Raw genomic sequence first — 18442 nt, forward strand, 5'->3', positions numbered from 1 at the left:
AACTGGCTTTAACCAACATGGAGAAGCGCAAGGTACTCTATGAGTGCTTTGCTGTCTGGATTCTGCTGGAGATATTCTTCCACCTGGCTCCTGGCTTGTACCAGCTGGAGAGAGCACAAAGGGCCACCAGAAGTTATCTCATAAAGGAATGTCCAACCTGCAGAAAAGGCTCCAAAGATCCCCCTCCCAAGCATGGCCAGGTTTACAACAGAGACTTTACCCTTGGCTTCCTGTTAATGAATCACCACCGAAGACCTGAAAGTGGTTCAGCACACCCATTAAAATCACAACCCTCCACACTTGTTTCAAGCATATACCCCTTAATTTCTATGATGACAAACCTTATGACATATAGTAGCTGTTTGCCCCACTGTTTCAAGTACCCAGGAGGAAAAGAACACAACATGCTGGCCACTTGTCTGATCTCAGGGCAGACTGAAGGCACCAGAAGGAGAGATGGAAGTGAGCAGAGGAGGACTGTAGCAAGTCATAGAGGCAAGGAATGAGGTGGAAAGCAAGTCAAGAAGGCCAACAGAATAAAACAAAGATGTACCAGATATGAAAGTTTATTAAATACCAAGTTGGAACATAAATATCTGGAATTAAATATAGCATATTAGTGTCACAAAATACATTCATATAAAAAGGTGCAGTACCAATTGGACAGAAGGTTGAAACATTAATTTTCCTTCTTACCACTATGAACCGCTTCAGGTTCATCATGTGTTCATCTACCAACTGTGAATGTCTTAAGATGAGTCAAATTCTAATGCAAAATCCAACAAGGATATCAAGTCAGAAATATCAAAAAGGTCACATTAAAGCTTTCTTGGCACTGCTACACACGCACAGTATTTTTAAACCCTAGGTGCGTGAAAGTGACAGCAATGTAAAGTGCATTCTTCTCCAGCTTAATCACTGCTAAAACTTCCACTTAACCAGCAGAAATATTCACAGCATCAGGACGGAAACAGCTGGCAGGAATCCAATCAAAATCTCCTATGCGTTAAAATAACACTGGAGACTCTACCACAAACAGTGGAAGGGTTAAATAGAACCAAAGGAATGCTTCTGGTAAAACCTTTAACAAAAAACATGGAGCAAAATAATGTGTCAAAAACATTTTGACAGTTCCGTCAAGCTCAAGAACCAACCTTACTCAGTCTGACAGTAATTAAAAATAGATATGGTTCTTATCCTGAGTGCAAAATAAACTGACTACCCCTCGGTGACCAACAGGTAAGTGCAGAGTGTCAACCTATTTAATATATTTAAAATTTATATTCAAACCGCAGTAAAGATGTTTCCACACTAAGCTGCAGGATGGGAAGTCACAGACCTCCTATGTAAACAAATGATCTCCAGTACTTTTCCCTTTACATTTTAAATAAAAATATATTTAGATCAGGTAATTTTGGTTTAAAACATCCCGGTACTCCTGTACCGCTCTGCAAAGGGGATCCTGGTCAACATTGAGATTTTTTGAAGATCCATAAGTAGATTTCATTGGAGAAGCTCTAGCAGTTTCAAGCTCAGCGGTGGCTGGAAAGAAAAGAAACAAGATTGACGATGTTACTTTTACAGTAGATTGAGTCAAATCAGTCACTGTAAAAACATTACTGATAACTGATCAGGCTACGCTCTACAGAGATATTTAAAAACTTCCAAGGAAAACACAAATCAAAAAGGACAGGCATAAAGGAAGAAACATTTTTTCACATTCAATGATCAGCCAATACAATTTTTAAAGCTAGTTAAAGAAATTCCAGGTTTTAGAAACACAGAATGGTTTGGGCTGGAAGGGACCTTTTAAGATCACCCAGTTCCAATCTCCCTTCTATAGGCAGGGACAGCTCCCTCTAGACCAGGTTCCTCAGAGCCCCATCCGGACTGGCTCTGAATGCCTGCAAGATGGGGGCTATGCACAACATCTCTAAGCAACTTGTTCCAGAGTCTCACCACCCTTACATTAGGAAGTAAAGAGTTTCTTCCTAATATCTAGTCTAAATCTACCTACTTTCAAGTTTACAGCCATTTCTCCGCATCCTGTTATTACATGCCCATATATATATATGAAAGTTTTAGCCTTAACTTTAACTGCCAGGGATGTCTTAACTTTCCCTGGCTAAACCCTCTTTCGTTCATGGAAACACATCTTCGATGGAAGCAGAAAAGGATTTTCAGTACTTCCATCCATCAGCCTTTTCCAGACAAGATCCCCAGACCAAGCAAATACTACGGCTCCTACTACACATGTAATTATGTTTGAATATGCAAATGAGCACATGGCAATGGGTTTCTGTCTATTCAGGGAAATTGGAAGAGCTGTGAAGCAACAGCTGGATTCTCAAGGGCTCCCTGCTTCAAAATAACTCTAGGAACAGCAGCAGTGACTCTGGCAGAATGCTAATTGTGAAACAGTATGAATTCTTCTTTGAAGACCTGGCCTTTTATTATAGAACAGGCTTTACACTGCATATTAAAAGCAATCAGTTCATGCTGTGTTTGCCTATATATTGCTGAATGATTTTTACCTAAAGAAAGGCTATCTTTTCCACTGATTCTTCTTTATCCAAAGACAAGTATGACAACATGTCAGGTACAAAAAAAAGCAATGAAAAAGAGCGAGCAAAAATTAAGAACACCAGAAAATGTATATGGTATATTTGAAGTGCTGAATGCAATGAATGTATGCAGAAAGAGAAGTAGTGACAGAAGTCCATAAAAATCTTATTTCTGGGCTTTTTTTTTTTTTTTTTACATTTGATGTTTGTGCCTGAGGATGAAAGGTGACTTCAGCTTAAGCCAAGTGTATCTGTGCGGGGGAGATGGTTTGCTCTCCATGCTTCTTCTCAAAAGTAGCTGCAGAACATTCTGAAGAGTATATTGGTTAGCAGGAAGTTTTCCATTAAAACTCTCTAAGTTAGAGTTAAAAACAGCCCCACACTGTGCTTCAAACAGCACAAATCTTGACAACTTTTGAAAATAATTACATAGAAGTTACGAACAGTCATCATCTTCCTTAAAAACACTGATATCAGAGTAGCATATTACCTTGCTGAAGTTCCTTATTGATTTTTTCCTCCAAATCCTTCTGTACCTAGAATTATAAATAACACATGCATTATAAATAACACTGCACATTTTATTAAGTAACAGAAACCAGCTTGGATCGCTAGAAAGGAGCATTTGCCCCTCGCTCTCCCAGGAGATGTTTATTTACTGTCATTTATTCTGAATGCAAAGTTTTCATAAGGAGAAATTAGACCTTTTAAAGGGCCACAGTCCAAACACCGTATGCGATCATTTACATTTGAAGATATTTGCGACTCCTGTGTTATTTTCCATCAGGTCTTTAACGCATAGAAGTAATTGTCAAAACAGACAGCATAAAGCTTCCAGACTCATGTAATTAGCAAATACAGTTAAGTGCTTGGAGCATGTGGCTTACGTGGAGAGGCTGAGAGCATCAGGACTGTTAAGCCTGGAGAACAGAAGGCTTGTGGTCTCACCTACAGGTGTAATTATCTGACTGTGGGATGCAGCATAAAGAAGACAGAGCAAGAAATTTCTCGGTGGTGCCAAGTAAAAGAACAAGAGGAACAGGCAGAAGTCAAAAGAGTGGAAATTTATAAGACTGCTAAAAATCAGGAGTGCAGACAGGAAATAAAATCAGAAAGGAAACAGAAACTGAGAGACGGAATGGGAAGTAGGTGTTCCCTTTCTTATGCTACCAGTAGGAAAACTGGTTTCATGAATCCATGCACTCACGCTGGTTGCAGCTAGCAGAAGTCACTATTATTTCCTGCACCCACTTTTCAGAGCTGCATTTCTTTCTCCTGTTTGTAATCAGTGCAATTTGTTTCTTCAAACAGTTGCATGGACAAAGTAATTGATACCAGCATTTTGAATAACGGCGGCGTAAAGTATTTTCAGCTTCTTATCCTTGAAGCTTTATCAAAGCTTTTGCAAAATCAAAGCCAAAATCTACACGAGCTTCCTCATCCCAGGAGATGCTCACACTCTACTTCAGATAACCTCCCTTACTTTGAAAAACACCAAATGTGCACTGAGAGCTTTACATAAAAACAAAAGTGCAAGATGACTACACGAGGCAAACTCCAATTTAAGTTCCTTAGTTTCCAGTTATTATGAACTTTACTGTCAGGAGAACTTGTAATCTCCTCCATCCAAGAAGGCAGCACTTAGTTTGAATTTAATGGCAATACAGAGGTGGTTTTTTTTGTTGCTTTTTTTTTTTTCCCAATAGAAGGAAACAGATTACTGGAAAAATCTGAGGTATAACTGAAGCAAAGACAAGGCTCAGAGTCAGGTAAACTCTTGTCTTTTTAAGTAGCCTGGTGAACAGGCCAAGTACTAAGCAGCACAACTGGCAAAGTACTTCAAAGCTATTGCAGAAGTTGCAATCATGTATAAATTGCTGCAAAATATTATAAAGCTGTGAAGACTTGAAGAGTAGGTTGTTGTTTTCTCAGGTAATAATACATAGCAGGAAGCACAAAAAGAAATGTTTACTAGGCACAGCATGCATCCCACAGCAGACTGTATAGGAAGAAGCAAAGCAATCATACTCATATCATCCTAGTTTTAAAGGATGTCTTTGTTAGTATTAATGTACTAAAAGAAACTAAAAATGAAGATCAGTAAGGAAAAAAACAACGTGGCTTGACCAGAGATGTCTGATGGGCTGAGCAAAGATGTCAAAGTTATCCATTTCAAGTATGTCATACACTTATGCACATTCTATACAGTAAAGTTTAATAAATAGCTTAGCTGGGAACTTCCAATGCCACAGCAGCTGCTTATTAAATTTTCTCTAGTTGAAAAAAAAGAAAAAAAAAAACAAAACACACAAAAACCTTACATAAGTACATAGTTATGTGTATATACAGTTAGATAGTTCATCATTTAGATGTCAGTATTTTTGGTGTCTGAGCACTCTAGGAATTCTGTACAATCTTAATGACCTAAAGTCTTCATCACTGAAGAGTATTTCACAATGCTTACCTTATCCATGTACACTTCAACTTTTTTTCTTGCCAATAATGCAATCCCAGCAGCATCTAGGAAGCATTCCTCTTGGCTGGAGCTTCTGTTTAGTGCGGAATTGTTTCTGAGATTTCCCAGTTCAGCTGAATATTTTCCTGGACTTGCAGGAGGACCTCCACTGACAGTGCTGCTCGCAATTAAAGATTTGTTTCTTTGGCGTTCCTCAAAGAGCTTACAATTGGCTTCTGCAAGTCTCTTGGTTGTTCTGAAATATTTAAAAACACACAAAGAATTATCTTTGATAATATTTTTGCAGAGTCACTTCTTCCAGGTCTTTGACTACTATTCAGCTTTTGAAAAGAGAAGGCATTAGAAGTCCAAAATGAGAGGGGCCCAAAGGCCATGTGTTAAAATGCTATCAACTTCAAACATGGGCCAGTGATGCCATAACTAGTGGTGTGACTGCTAGAACACTGAAGTGAAATGATGGTGGTTCCAAAAATAAAGGGGAAAGGTTTTAGAGGGTTACGCTTACATCCATAGTGCTGACAAGACACAGAAAAAGGATTTTAGGAGGAAACAGTACAAGGTTTTTCATGCAAGCTACTGCTACTTCACGTCTTGTTACCACTCCAAAAAAGCACGCACTTACCTTTCCAGCTTATTTGCTAGCCTTATTCTCATTTTCATTTCTTCACGATGCAGCTCTTTGTATTTTCCCAGTTCCGCAAGCATAGATTCGTTTTGAAAAATATTGTCTTTGGTATTTTTTATTTTGTCCAACTCACATTCAACCTCTTTTATTCTGCACTTCAGCTGGTCTCTCAGCGAGGCATGATGATTTTCTCTGATTTGTTCTATCTTGTCTTGTGAGGCTGCCTGGACCTGAAGCAGATAATACAATTTCAACCATTGCAAAGAAAAAGTGAACTGCATCTCCCTATACGGTTGCCCATAACCAATTTAAAGGGCCCAGTTTTACTCAACTGAGTCAACTGGACCTTTTCACTACTATCAGCAATCAAGGCAAAACCCTGGAACCAACACGTTAAATAACTGTTTTCATCCAGACAGATCTGCTCTTAGCAATATTACTTATGGGAGCAGCTACTAAAAGAATGCTATCGTTGAAGGACAGGGCACACAAAAAGGATTCTACAAAGAAATTATGAGAATCCCATCCCCACTCTTTCTGCCCCACGGTAACTTCAGTGACTTCTTCCCTGAGCATTTTATCCTGTACAATGATAAAACATAACCTGTACGTATGGCCAAGCCATCTCTAAGTTATAGCATTCATGTGATGAACAGCAATAACAAGATGACCAGATGGCCATAGCTTCTTCTAAGAACTGCAAAACAGAAGTCTGTCAAGGGACGGCTATTAGCTTGGGGACCTGCAGGCAAATTACACACACAAAAGCACTTTCGCCAAACAATTTTCCATTCTTCCACTTCCCTTCAGGAAATATAGAAGTATGGCACTAACACAAAAAACCAAAGTACGAACAAGAAATGGCAAAAAGAAGTTACATAATAAAAACTATAGACATACACAACAAATTCACTTACCTGCAAAAACAAATTGACTTCTTGAAGTTTTTGATTTATTTCTTGTGCAGCTCGCTCTTCCACTTCTTTCTTGTATCGTTCGATTTGGTTGTAAGTCATCATGTGCACATTGTGGACAGCCTCCAGATGTTGTCTCAGGTTTGCCACCTCTTCTTTCAGCTGGCATCTGGTCTTCTCTAGTTTTTCATGTTTTTTCATGTTTAGAGCCAGCAGTTCTTGCAAATAATGGTTTTGTCCTTGTAGTTGGACGCATTTTTTACACTCTAAATCCAGCTGATGAGAAAGTTCAGTAACCTACAGACAGTAATAAAATGAACTTAGAGGGGTGTAAAATTATTCTCTGAAAATTTATGAAGGGGAAGACCATCAAGTCTGTAACTGTCATCTGCTGACTCAGTACCCGAGTCAAAGGAAAGACAAGATCATCTTTTAAGGGAAGAACAACTTTTAAGTTCTTGCCAATAGGGTTCCTTGACTTACAACCTTCCTCAGTTCTGCAGCAAGTAAAAGATCAACAAGTAGCAAACTAGCAGAATTTCACTTACGGGAGTGTGCTGAAAGGCACTAGGGCCATTCTTTTGTGCACTGCTCTACTGCTCGATGGAAATCAAACCACTCTACCCAGACAGCAGAAAGAATGCCTATCATGCTTCAGGGGGAATGTTCCAGTACAGAGTTAACTAGGCACAGGAAACAAGTACTCCTCCTGCCATTGCTCTTGAAAGCTTTGTAAACAGTGCTTCAAAAAGCAGCTTCCACAGCAGTGGTAAAGGAAGGTATTTTCTCTCTAGGTCAAATCCAGTGTCTGGTTGCAAGAATATGTACAAAATATGAGATGTTTCAGTAGTTTCCAAGGTCAACTGTGAAGCCAATTTTCTCTCCCAGAAATATAACTTTTCCATACCTACTGAAAAGAATATTACAAGTCTCTAGAAATTAACATGACCCAAAGAAAACAACAACAACAACAAAAACAAACAAACAACAACAACAACAACAACAAAACCACCAAAAAAAACCAAAAAGAAACAACAAGAACTTGCCTTTGTTCTTAATTTTTCAACTTCATTCACCATTTCAGAATACCTGTTCTTCATTTCTCCCTGGAAATTAAACTGGGAGTCTCTTTCTTTGGCTTCATGCATCTTTAGTTTTTTCACAGCTTTCTTCAAAAGGCTCTTGAACCTGCACAACAAATCAGTCAAGAAAATAAGCACAGGAACTAGGTATCTATTTGTCACGCTTGTACAAGAAAAGCATAGCTATGGCTTGCTTCATTTTTAACATGCTCAACAGGCCAAAAGTTAATAAGAAAAACCAGCATTTCAATGCAATAGATCACCTGGAGGGTCCACATTTCACCTCAACAGAGGAAAAAAAGACTTCCCTCCCAGAAGTGCAAGGCAGCCTACATTTGCTCTTCTTATGGCAGCTACAGAAAATCATAGGCTCATGTACCAGAACTGTCTTGCAAGAACTGATGTGAGATCTGAATTTGTTCAGAGTTAAACACACCTACTTTTACATGCAAGTTCCTTAAAGCCTGACTTCTAACCTACATGAGCTCTCTTTCAAGTACTAGTGAACCATACCTGTCACATTCCTTCTGCAGTTCAGTATTTCTTTCCCTTTCCTGGTCAAGACATGCTTCAAGTGGTCGTTTCAATTCTATCGGCTTCTTCACATTCTTTCTTTCATTCTCACACTTTCAAAAAACAAACAAACAAAAATACATGATACACTCAGCACAGGACAGTACACATAGCAACTGCAGATAGCACATATCCATCCCTTTGCCACATTCAGCAGAACACTGAGGCACAGGATTCTTGTAAACATTTAAATCACTTCAGGCTTCACACAAGCGGGCCAAGACCTAGGGATACCAATTAACGCCCCTGCTGAAGCAAATGCTCCTCTGCCCCCTTATTGGGCTTCGTCCCAAAAAGCTGGAAAAAAGATGCTAGAGAACAGCTTCCGCAGTTCCTCTGCTAATAGGTCAGCTTGCACAGGTAGCCACAGCCCTGGAGAACACTGCACACTCTACAGCATTCATTCCAATGACCAGCAGGCTCTTGTGGAAGAGTCTGCTTTTCTGGAATTCACCAGTGTCTTCTCAGTCATTACTTCCGTATCTTATTTGTGGGTGTTTACTAATTTAGTTGCTGTTCCTCATGGTGTTTTTTCAGACAAACTACAGGAGAACTGGCAACTAGTTCTGTAGTTTGCATTTGCACCATATTTATTCTGCAAGGGTTTTAAGCTCCTGTTATTCTGAAAACATGCAGCAGTTCCTCCGTACACTGCACTGAAAATAAGGGGTGTTTTAATCCTGCTTGGAAATCAAGGGGTCAGACAATAACCAGAAGGAAATCAAATAAAGAACACAGGAACTGCTGCCTTGCTCCATGTGCTCAACTGGTATCAAACCACACCGTCTTTCTGATAGCACAACTCCAAGATATTCTCTTGGCTTTTATTCAATTCCTTCATGACACCCAAATCACAATAGTACTCAGGGCCTGAGTAGCAGGGATATAAAATCAGAGTATGTAAGAACTCAAGAAAATGTCAGCATTGCTCTGGGTATTGGCTAGGTGTTAGGGACTGTTTTCTGGGCTCACTTCTTCTAAAAGCTCAGCATTTTCCCTACTCAGTTTAGCAATATGGTCTTCAAGGTGGGCTCTCGACTTTCGATCTTCCTCGCACATCATGCATGAGCCTCTGGATGTCATAGCCAACATATTCTGATTTTGTATCTATGGAAACAACAATGACAAAGGGAATGCCAAGATAACCAGAGAGACAACACTGCACATGAACTGCATTATAAACTAGTAACTCAAATGGAGGCAGGGCTAAGCTCTCACCACTAAGGATCTATAGTGAATGTTACACTGAGTTTATAAAAGATGGCTTGAGAAGCACTGTCAAGAATAGCACTTAATGCTAGTGGAAAAAGTGAATGCTCTCTATACGATAAAATGAGGTTACATCATTTGGAGATAAGAAGACACACATACAACATTAACTCACAGTTTTCTTAAAATTCCCTACACTTACTGACTGTGAAATAACTGCAGATCTCCTCAGAGCAAGAAAATGTTTTCAGAACAGCAATGTTACTTATCCTTTTACACAAAGGAGCAAAGATTTGCATCACAGATGCATTTGTGTGTAAACAAGTTTGCTTATTCAGTTCCCTTTGTAAAGAATGAAAGTTGCCTACATGCTTTGAATAGCACATTTTAAGAAAAAGAGAGACATCCCTGACGTACAGAAGGACATAAAAACCTGAGCTTAAAGGCTTATATGACAAACTCATAAAACTTCCTCATGTGTCTTTACAGGATATGTTAAATGTTGGTTCTCCCTATGTGACAATGTATGGGTAAAATACAGAAGTGTTAAAAATGCTAAAAACCTTCTAATTGGTATATCACCAAAAGAAGATGACAGGAAAGGAACCTGGAAAAGAACTCAGACTTTTTGGGTGCAGATAATCAACAGCTTTTCCCTTCCACTAGATCCTTCTTATTCTCCCTATAGCAGCTTAATTTTCCAACAGCAAACTAATTAAAGAATATTCCAAGGTTACACAAGATGCTAAGCCATGCATGCACACCAGCTACTTCCCAGCTGCCTGCCACTGACTGCACAGCATTACTTCACCTAGTTGTTCTTTCCTTACCTCAGCCCCCTGCGGGGCAGTAAAGAACCAACACATATTCACAAATGGAAAAAGAACCTAATGAGCTCAGGTGGAAACTATGACAAAGCTCTGAAGATAAAATAGATTTCTCACATCCAGGTTTCCCCTCCCAGATCTCAACCACACATCTCCCTCCTGCTGACACTGTCCGTCCTATCCATCAAAAGAATCATGCTGATTAACACAAACATTTTCATACTACTGCAAAGACAGAAATGGCAGCAGTGAAAGGTGGAGATTTACAACCTTTACCTTATGGGAAAACTCTCAAAACTGGAGAATAGACCATCAGGATTTTCAGAGTACCCTACAGTCACACCACAGCTCAGATGACTCAGCTCCCCTATGATCCCCAGGAAAACCACATAACTTCCCCACGAAAAATATCTAAATAGGCTCAGAAGCTCACATAAAAAAATAAAAAATAAATAAATAAAAGGGAAGTTTATGACTGGCTTACTGAGGCTTCAGTTCTCTTGTCCTGGTGTTGCGCAGCAGCTTCCACTCTGGCATTTTCCATTTCAAGCCTTAAAGAGAAGCACAGATCTTATTAGACAAATCCATAATAGCGCACACTGCAAAAGAATGGTGTGAAAGAATGCTATTTAAAGCAAGAGCTTCTTTTAAAATCATGTTTTACCCTGATGATGCAACAAGGCAATTCTGACGTTTTCAGAGAATCCCAGAAAGCAAAACCTTGCTTCACTCTGTTATTTTCTTACCGTTGGACATGTTCTTCCAGCTGCTTTATTGTAGAACTGCTTCTGGAAGCTGCTAACAGAAGGTCTTTCATTTTTTGGTTAGAAGCTGATATTTGTCTTTCCTTATTATCTAGGTCAGTCTTCAAATCTTGAATGCAACGCTCATATTGAATACGCTGTTTTTCAGAGTCATGTAACTGTAAAGTAGCAATGAGAATCCTCAGCAGCCCGGTTAGGTTCAGTATAGAGAGCTCAGTGAGCACTGAAGAATTTGGATATTGCATGTATCTACATACACCCCCTACCCAAAGTACTGGAATCGTTTCCAATTCATTCAAGCCTTCATTTCTCTTAGCAAATGAACAATAACAGATGATATTTCATCCTCTGTGACACTGGCCTCTCCCATCTGTACAAAGGATTTTCTATAACACCATTATGAGCATTGACACTGCCAATCCTACCTTCTCAGTGACTTGTGACATCCTGAAATTACTTGTTTGCTATTCTATCGAAAATATTAACCAAAAAACCTCATCCTTTTCCTAAAGTGATTTCACAGCTCATTAGTACGTTATTATGGTAGATGTTTCAGAAAAAACCCACAACTCTCACAGAGAGCAAAAAAGAAAAACTCAAATTCAGCTGTCCAGTATTTCTACTTTTTCTCAGAAATCAGACACCAAACTTGGCCAAACCAAAAGCGATAACCTGCTGAGACACCAGGTCATTTTGCAAAGCAGCTTATCAAATACAGATCTTCTCCAGTTAAAGACATAATGACTTCGTGTCGAAGACCACCCAGTCATGGACACCAAGTGCACAGAACAATGCAGTTCATATACTTGTCTTTAAATCTATACCCCTGAATTTATTTCTAGGATAGGAGGACATTTGCTTATACTTTGAACTCTCTGCTCTGATTTGGCACAGGCATGACTGTGATCACAGATGACAAGGGGCAAGTTGAGAAGACTAAGGGGATAAAGACCACCTTATAGTGTTTACAACCAACCTTATAAGACATAGAAAAACAATTTGTAAATTCAGAGCACCTGTGTAATGTTGCTTCAGATAGTTGGTAGTTTGTACACATCCCATCCACAAATAAATTCTTAATTGTGTTTGACACCAGGAGAGGGAAGTAAGTTGGGAAAAGAAAGAACACTGCTACAACACCCTGGAGCCACAAGAAGAACTTTAGCTGTGGGGCTGAAGAACGGCTCCTACTTGCAAAAGAAACTAGTTGGCTTTTTGATGATTCTAGTAACACTTATCTTTCACTACAGAGGAGGAGGCCAGCTGGCAAAGATTTCACCAGCTTCGTGAATTATGACAGGGTATCACTGCTAACCTCCTTAGCTCTCTCTGGTACTTGCTCTCAGAACATTATTTTTCTCTTCTTCACCAGAAACAGGGAAAAATCACCCTCAGATTTTATGTGTAAGTTACAGCCTCTCTGTACCTTAGCTTTAATCCTGTCCAGTTCCTTCTGCAAGTGCAATTTGTCTTCCTCAAGGTCACTGCGGTAGCATGTAGTAACTACAAGGGAAGCTTCTGACATAGACTGCTTTTTAAGAGCATCAGCAAGCTCCTGCTGCAGCTGTCTGACCAAACCCTAAGGAAACAGATAAACATGAGGAAAAACATGAAACTTGACTTTACTCCTTTAAACTGACTATATTATACAGTTCAGTCATTTACCGGTCCTCCTTAATTCTAAGAGAAAAAACAATGAACCACAACAAAACAACACAATTTGGTCCTATGTGTAAAACTTACACCTGATGCATTTTAGAAATACAAAATCATTTTATGAATTGAAACATTTTAATTTATTCTAATTGTATAGCTTACCTCTCTTTCTACTTTGTCAGTCTCATATTTAAAGACTTGTTCCTTTAAATCAGTACACTTGGTATTTAATTCCTTGTTTCTCTCTTCCATGAGGTAAACCTGCTTTTCACTGTCAGCTCTGAGTTTGTTGAACATATCATGAAATCTGTCCTGGACATCATTCACAACCTTTTCTTTGATGATCTCCTTGTTCTGCAAATCTTCCAGCTGCTGACGGAGTAAAAGGTTTTCACTTTGGAGCTGGGCCAATCGTTCCTGCATAGATTCATGCTTTATCATAAATTTACTGACTTGATCTTTCTCAAGTTGCCACGCATGCTCATTTTCTTTTGCTTGACACTGGGCTTGATTTAAGTCTTTTTGTGTCATTTCTAAAAGCAGTGTTTTTTCTCGAAGTGTTTGTTCCAACTGGTGAAGCTCGTTTTCTAGACTATTAACTTTGCTTTCCGTTTTACTCAGCTGCTGAGACAAGCTCTTGTTGTTCTCTCGCACCTCAGAGAGCTCACGATGGAGCTTGTCTTGTAAACGAAGCCATTCATCACGTTCTCTCTGAAATGTTCGTTCGGCATCACTTTTCAATGACTGATGACGTTCGAGATCTTGAACCACTGCATTCAAGCGGGAACAGAATGATTCAATCTCTGTTTCCAGTCTGTCTTTGCTTTCTTTTTTCTGTTCAAGCTTGGAAGTTAGCATTGCAGATTCCGTCTTGAGTAAATTCAGCTGTCCGTTGTACTGAAATACTGTCTGTGTTAAGGTTTCCTCACTCAGTTTAAGTTCCTTCTGAAGAGAACCATTCTTTTCTTTCAAAGACTCATTTTCCTCTAAGTATTTTCCTTCATCCTCCTGGTGCTTAAGTTTTACTTGATCGAGTTCTAGTCTTAGCATAGCAATCTCTTCTTGCAGTAACTGATTTCTGTGTAGCAGATCCTTTTCTCTGTCATTAGTGTCAGATTTCTGTGCGATAAAGGACAATAATGAATAGTTAGTTGGGAAATAAATTCAGGTTTAACCCATCAGGCAGCTAGGCACCACACTCTCATCACTAAGTGGGATGAGGGAGAGAACAGGAAACAAAACAGAACTCATGGGCCGTGATAAAAATAATTTATTAAGCAAAAAGATGAAGGACATGGAAACAAGAAAGTGATGACAGTATAATAACGAATTCAAAAGCCAAGTAATAGGATCACAAACAGCCTCAGCCAGCTTCTTTCCTAGTGAATCTCCAGATATCTGGACATTTCACCTTAGAAATGATTGTAACAACTATACAGTGAAGAACAGCAGGCAGTTTAAGAGACTGGGAACACAATGTCTTATTTTCCAGTGGCTTCCTACTTCCACATGCAATTCAGATCTATGTGGGATTGATGATGCTATTCAGAGTTTTTAGACAACAGTAACAAAATTTGGTTATATTGATAAACTGTAGATAATCCACGAAAAGGCACAAAAGGTTATTTTTCTTAAGGTTTTAGAATGAGCACAGTGAAGTATAACCAAATTAATTAGGAATGGAACTGCTTACCTCTGAATTTTTCCCAATAGTTTTTCTTGTCTCTTCTTCCAGCTCCTTCTGTCTCCACAGGTGGTTGCTCAAAATTCCTTCTTGCAGAGCTCTAGCACTCCTTTCATTAGAGAGCTGTCTCTGTGTTTCATCACGCTCTTCTTCAACCTACAGTAATATAGTTGAACTTGTGAATCTTGAACAAAATCAGAATTAGCAATACCTTCCTATTTCATTCTTTTTATTCTTACATTCTATTAATTCTATTAAGAGTCATTTATCATAAAATCATAGAATGACCTGCATATCAATTTTCCATGTTTGCAAACAAACATCTTTAGATTTATCTGAATTGAAAGTTATAAGGATAGTGTGAGTCCTTTGCACAAATCAGCATCATAGAAGTTTTATACTTAATGAATCTCCCTCTATAACACAAGAAAAAAACAAACAAACTAGAACTACTATTCTTGGAAACATACAGAGTTTAAGTAGAAACCCAAGTTATCTTTCTAACAAACTATATATACATACTAAAACCAGAGATGGACACTCATATGCTTACAGTCAAAGATTTAAAAACATCTATTCATCAATATGAGCACTAACACTAAGAACTGCACAAAACAAATGACTAAGATTTCCAAAAGCACAATAACTACACTTACTTTACCCCACTGCAAGGTCTTAAGTCTACATCTCTTCTACTAATATTTAGAAATGCTTCAGAAAATGTGCCAATCCATTTTCAGTTTACCAAAATCTAGCAATACTGCTGGATAAATTGAGTTGTATGAGATTTCCAAAGGCTATTAATGAAGTGAGACACAGAAGAGGACTGACCAGCTGAACAGCAGACCAGGAGGTAAACTAATGCCAATGATGTCCCTGTTAAATCCAGGCAGACTGAAAGAGGTGATGCTAACTACTTACTGCTTCTGCCAGAGCAACGTGGCCACTGAGGATCCTTAATGACCACTTTCACATGTTCTTAATATGTTTGCAAATACAAGTTCTGAAAATTTGAGGCTTACTATTTATGGGGAAAAATACAACACAACAGACCGAATTTCCGAGGTATATTTCAAACTGCGTAGAACCATGACAGGAATGCTGAAAAGTAGGTAAAGGCCAGTGAAAAGACCCTCAAAACTGTATGTAAGAACTGAAGAATTCATGCAGGTTGTGTACAGTGAGAACATCATCATCTCAATTGCATTAAATAAGCCACTAAACTTGTAATAAAAATAAAGGTGAGAGTTTTTCTGGATTCAGTCTTGATTGTAAGCAACTGAGGCAATTTACAGATTATCAGGTAAACAGTAACATTTAGGCCTAAATTTAAATTCATGTAAGTATAATTGAAAGAATACTACAAACAGTAACTGTAATTTCCTTCTGAAGAAAAAAAACAATAATAAAAACATTATATATATATATATATACACATATAATATATATACAGATATATAGATATAGACATACATATACACACACGCGCACAGAGTTCTGTAGTAATTAGGAAAAATAACTCAAAGAGAAGCTTTGCCTGAAGCACAAACCAAACTATAATTCTGAAAAATGTGAAAAGGTATCATGAACTTGTTTGTTCACGCTGGTTTCATGACAATGGTCCTCAAAATGCACCAAGATAATTACCTAATGTCTCTTTCACCAACAAGTTGAACATACTAGCATAAAATATCAGTTTGAAAGAAACAGAAAAACAGAAGATATATATTTAATATACCTGTTTCTTGAGCTGTTTCAGCGTTATTAACTCTGTTTCTAAATTCCTTACACGAAACTCAAGTTGTTTTTCCTCTGTCTCTCTAGAATATTGATCCTTTTCCCTCTTTAGTTGCTTTCTTGTTTTTTCATATTGCATTTCAGCTCTATGTCTCTTTTCCTCTTCTTGTTTCACAGAAAATCTGGGATTTAAAAGAGAGTATTTGAGGAATTAAAGCACTGACAAAAAAGTAAATATGCCACATCATGAACCAGGAGAAACAACTTAAAACTGTAGAAATGTCACACCTTTTCAAATATAGAAGTTTTTCTGCAATTTGAAACTTTTAACATCACTCTAATTTCATTCCATTAGTGGTGGAAGACACCTTATACATGAGCTGCACAAGACTGACAAATAAGCCCTTAAGTGATGTACAAAATTCATCATGTATTTCCATGTCGACATAGGTAAACATGAACAGTAAACCATGAACTTTTACTAACAAAAATACACTGTTTTTAATAAGTTGATCATCACCTACATAGTACAGATTCATAATGACTGCAAGTAATACCGATAAAACATCACATCACTTATCTAAGACAATTCAAAAACTTTTAAGAAGCCTTCCCTAAGACTATAACAACTGCTTACCATGTGCGGATGAACCTTTTCATTTCTTTTAATAAATTAAAGGATAAGGATAGTGTTCAAAAAAAGATTTGAATATCACCAACCACTAACAAGTAGTTCAAAACATTGGCTGTAACATCAGTATTGAAGCAGCTTATTCTAAAGGAGAAAGATTTACATGTAGTCTTTAGCTTCCCAAAAAGTACAGCTTTTACTCATGTATAGCTAATACTGTTTTGAGATTTTACATAGAAGAAAAAATTAATTCCTTCTATTTACAGATGTTTGGGAATTCTGAAAAATGTTTAGAATCAAATCCAGGCCAAATCAGGAACGGCTTTGTCTTACTTACAATCCCCTTCCACGTACTGGGAGACTGTTGGCACATCCTGAAGTTTATTTCCCTCAGCTTATTCTCACAGAGTTTCATGCTCTGTGATCAGCCTGGAAAGCCTCTACTGAACTCACACATGTTGACTACGATCTCTTGAAGGCCATAAAAAGAAATGCACACAAGTACTTGGAGGCCAAAAGTTGGACCCAGTGCTCCAGACACAGACCAACTAGATGCTAAGTAGGGATGGACTCCTCCCTTCAGCTTCTTGACTCTGCAACCCAGGATGCTGCTGGCCTTCTCAGCTGCAAGATCATCCTGACTCATGTTGCACTTAATCTCTGCCAAAGCCCCCAGAGGCTTCTCAGCGAATCAGCTCACCAGCCAGAGCATTTCACTGTGTACACAAGGGGTTCCTCCATCCCACGTGCAAGGGCTTTGAATTCGTTCTTGATTAATTTATTAGGCATAGGAGGTAAGATTCTAAAGACACGATTAGAGTCAGTGTTAAGGAAGAAATTCTCTGGGAAGCCTGGTCTGGTGGTTGGTGACCCTGCACATAGCAGGGGGGTTGAAACTAGATGATCATTGTGGTCCTTTTGAACCTGGGCCATTCTATGATTCTGTGATTAAGACCTCTATCACCTCCAGCAAAATTAATCTGAACCTCCACTGTGCATTTAGTTCTTTGAAAAATATACTTTTAAAACAGTTTGGGGAGCAGGGGACTACTCAGCATAGCTTTCAATACCGAGGAAAGTGCTTCAATTACAAGATTTAAAACAATCTAATTCTACGGATTATTTTATTAGCTTACCCTTTTACTGGCATTTCAAGTAATTTTGGTCTCTCCTCAGATGAAGAATTCTTTGTGTGTTTTTCTTCTATCATTTTTTCATTCTTCCTTAGAGCAAGCTTTTCTTTTACTGGTTGATGGGTAATATTGCCCACTGGTGTATTTGATTTATCAAGACTTTCCTGTTTCTCCACTGCTTGCATTTTGAAATGTTTCTGCTTCCTTTTTTCCTTCTCAACCTATGAAGAGAAAATTAAGCTTCATATATTTTTCTGATTCTAAAGGAGATCCAAGACCAAATAATCTAAGCTTGACTTTTAAAATAATGTAAAATAAAAAAGATTTTCCCCCAAAATTACTCTACAAAATGTACCAAGTCAACAAATATACTCTGAATTCACTCTTGATTTGAAGTATAACAATCAAACAAAAACAAAAAAGCAAAGCAGCCCTAAGGAAACAAACAATAGAAGCATTACTGATGGATAAGAAATCAGATGGACTACACAACAGTAGTTGTAGAAACACAAAGTATGAGTGGATGTATGATGTCGTACTTCCTTAATGATGAGGAAAAAAGCAAAC

General features: G+C 38.3%; 1 pseudogene across 1 annotated transcript in view; it reads right to left on the bottom strand.

Annotated features, from left to right (window-relative positions):
* Positions 1–550: 550 nt before the first annotated feature.
* The window catches only part of LOC146756975 (ankyrin repeat domain-containing protein 26-like), a 53078-nt pseudogene continuing 35186 nt past the window's right edge, over positions 551–18442 (bottom strand). Inside the window, exons 9-24 of the transcript XR_014936937.1 lie at positions 17879–18096; positions 16113–16293; positions 14384–14530; positions 12853–13809; positions 12461–12613; positions 11017–11192; positions 10755–10821; positions 10274–10282; positions 9207–9341; positions 8175–8287; positions 7626–7767; positions 6583–6876; positions 5663–5895; positions 5029–5275; positions 3055–3100; positions 551–1542 (exon numbers count right to left, since the gene is read on the bottom strand). The product of XR_014936937.1 is annotated as an ankyrin repeat domain-containing protein 26-like (transcript). The remainder of the gene's footprint in view (positions 1543–3054; positions 3101–5028; positions 5276–5662; positions 5896–6582; positions 6877–7625; positions 7768–8174; positions 8288–9206; positions 9342–10273; positions 10283–10754; positions 10822–11016; positions 11193–12460; positions 12614–12852; positions 13810–14383; positions 14531–16112; positions 16294–17878; positions 18097–18442) is intronic.

The sequence above is a fragment of the Coturnix japonica genome, chromosome 24, assembly GCF_054131305.1.
Source record: "Coturnix japonica strain WE chromosome 24, WE-NBRP24, whole genome shotgun sequence".
Taxonomy (NCBI): domain Eukaryota; kingdom Metazoa; phylum Chordata; class Aves; order Galliformes; family Phasianidae; genus Coturnix; species Coturnix japonica.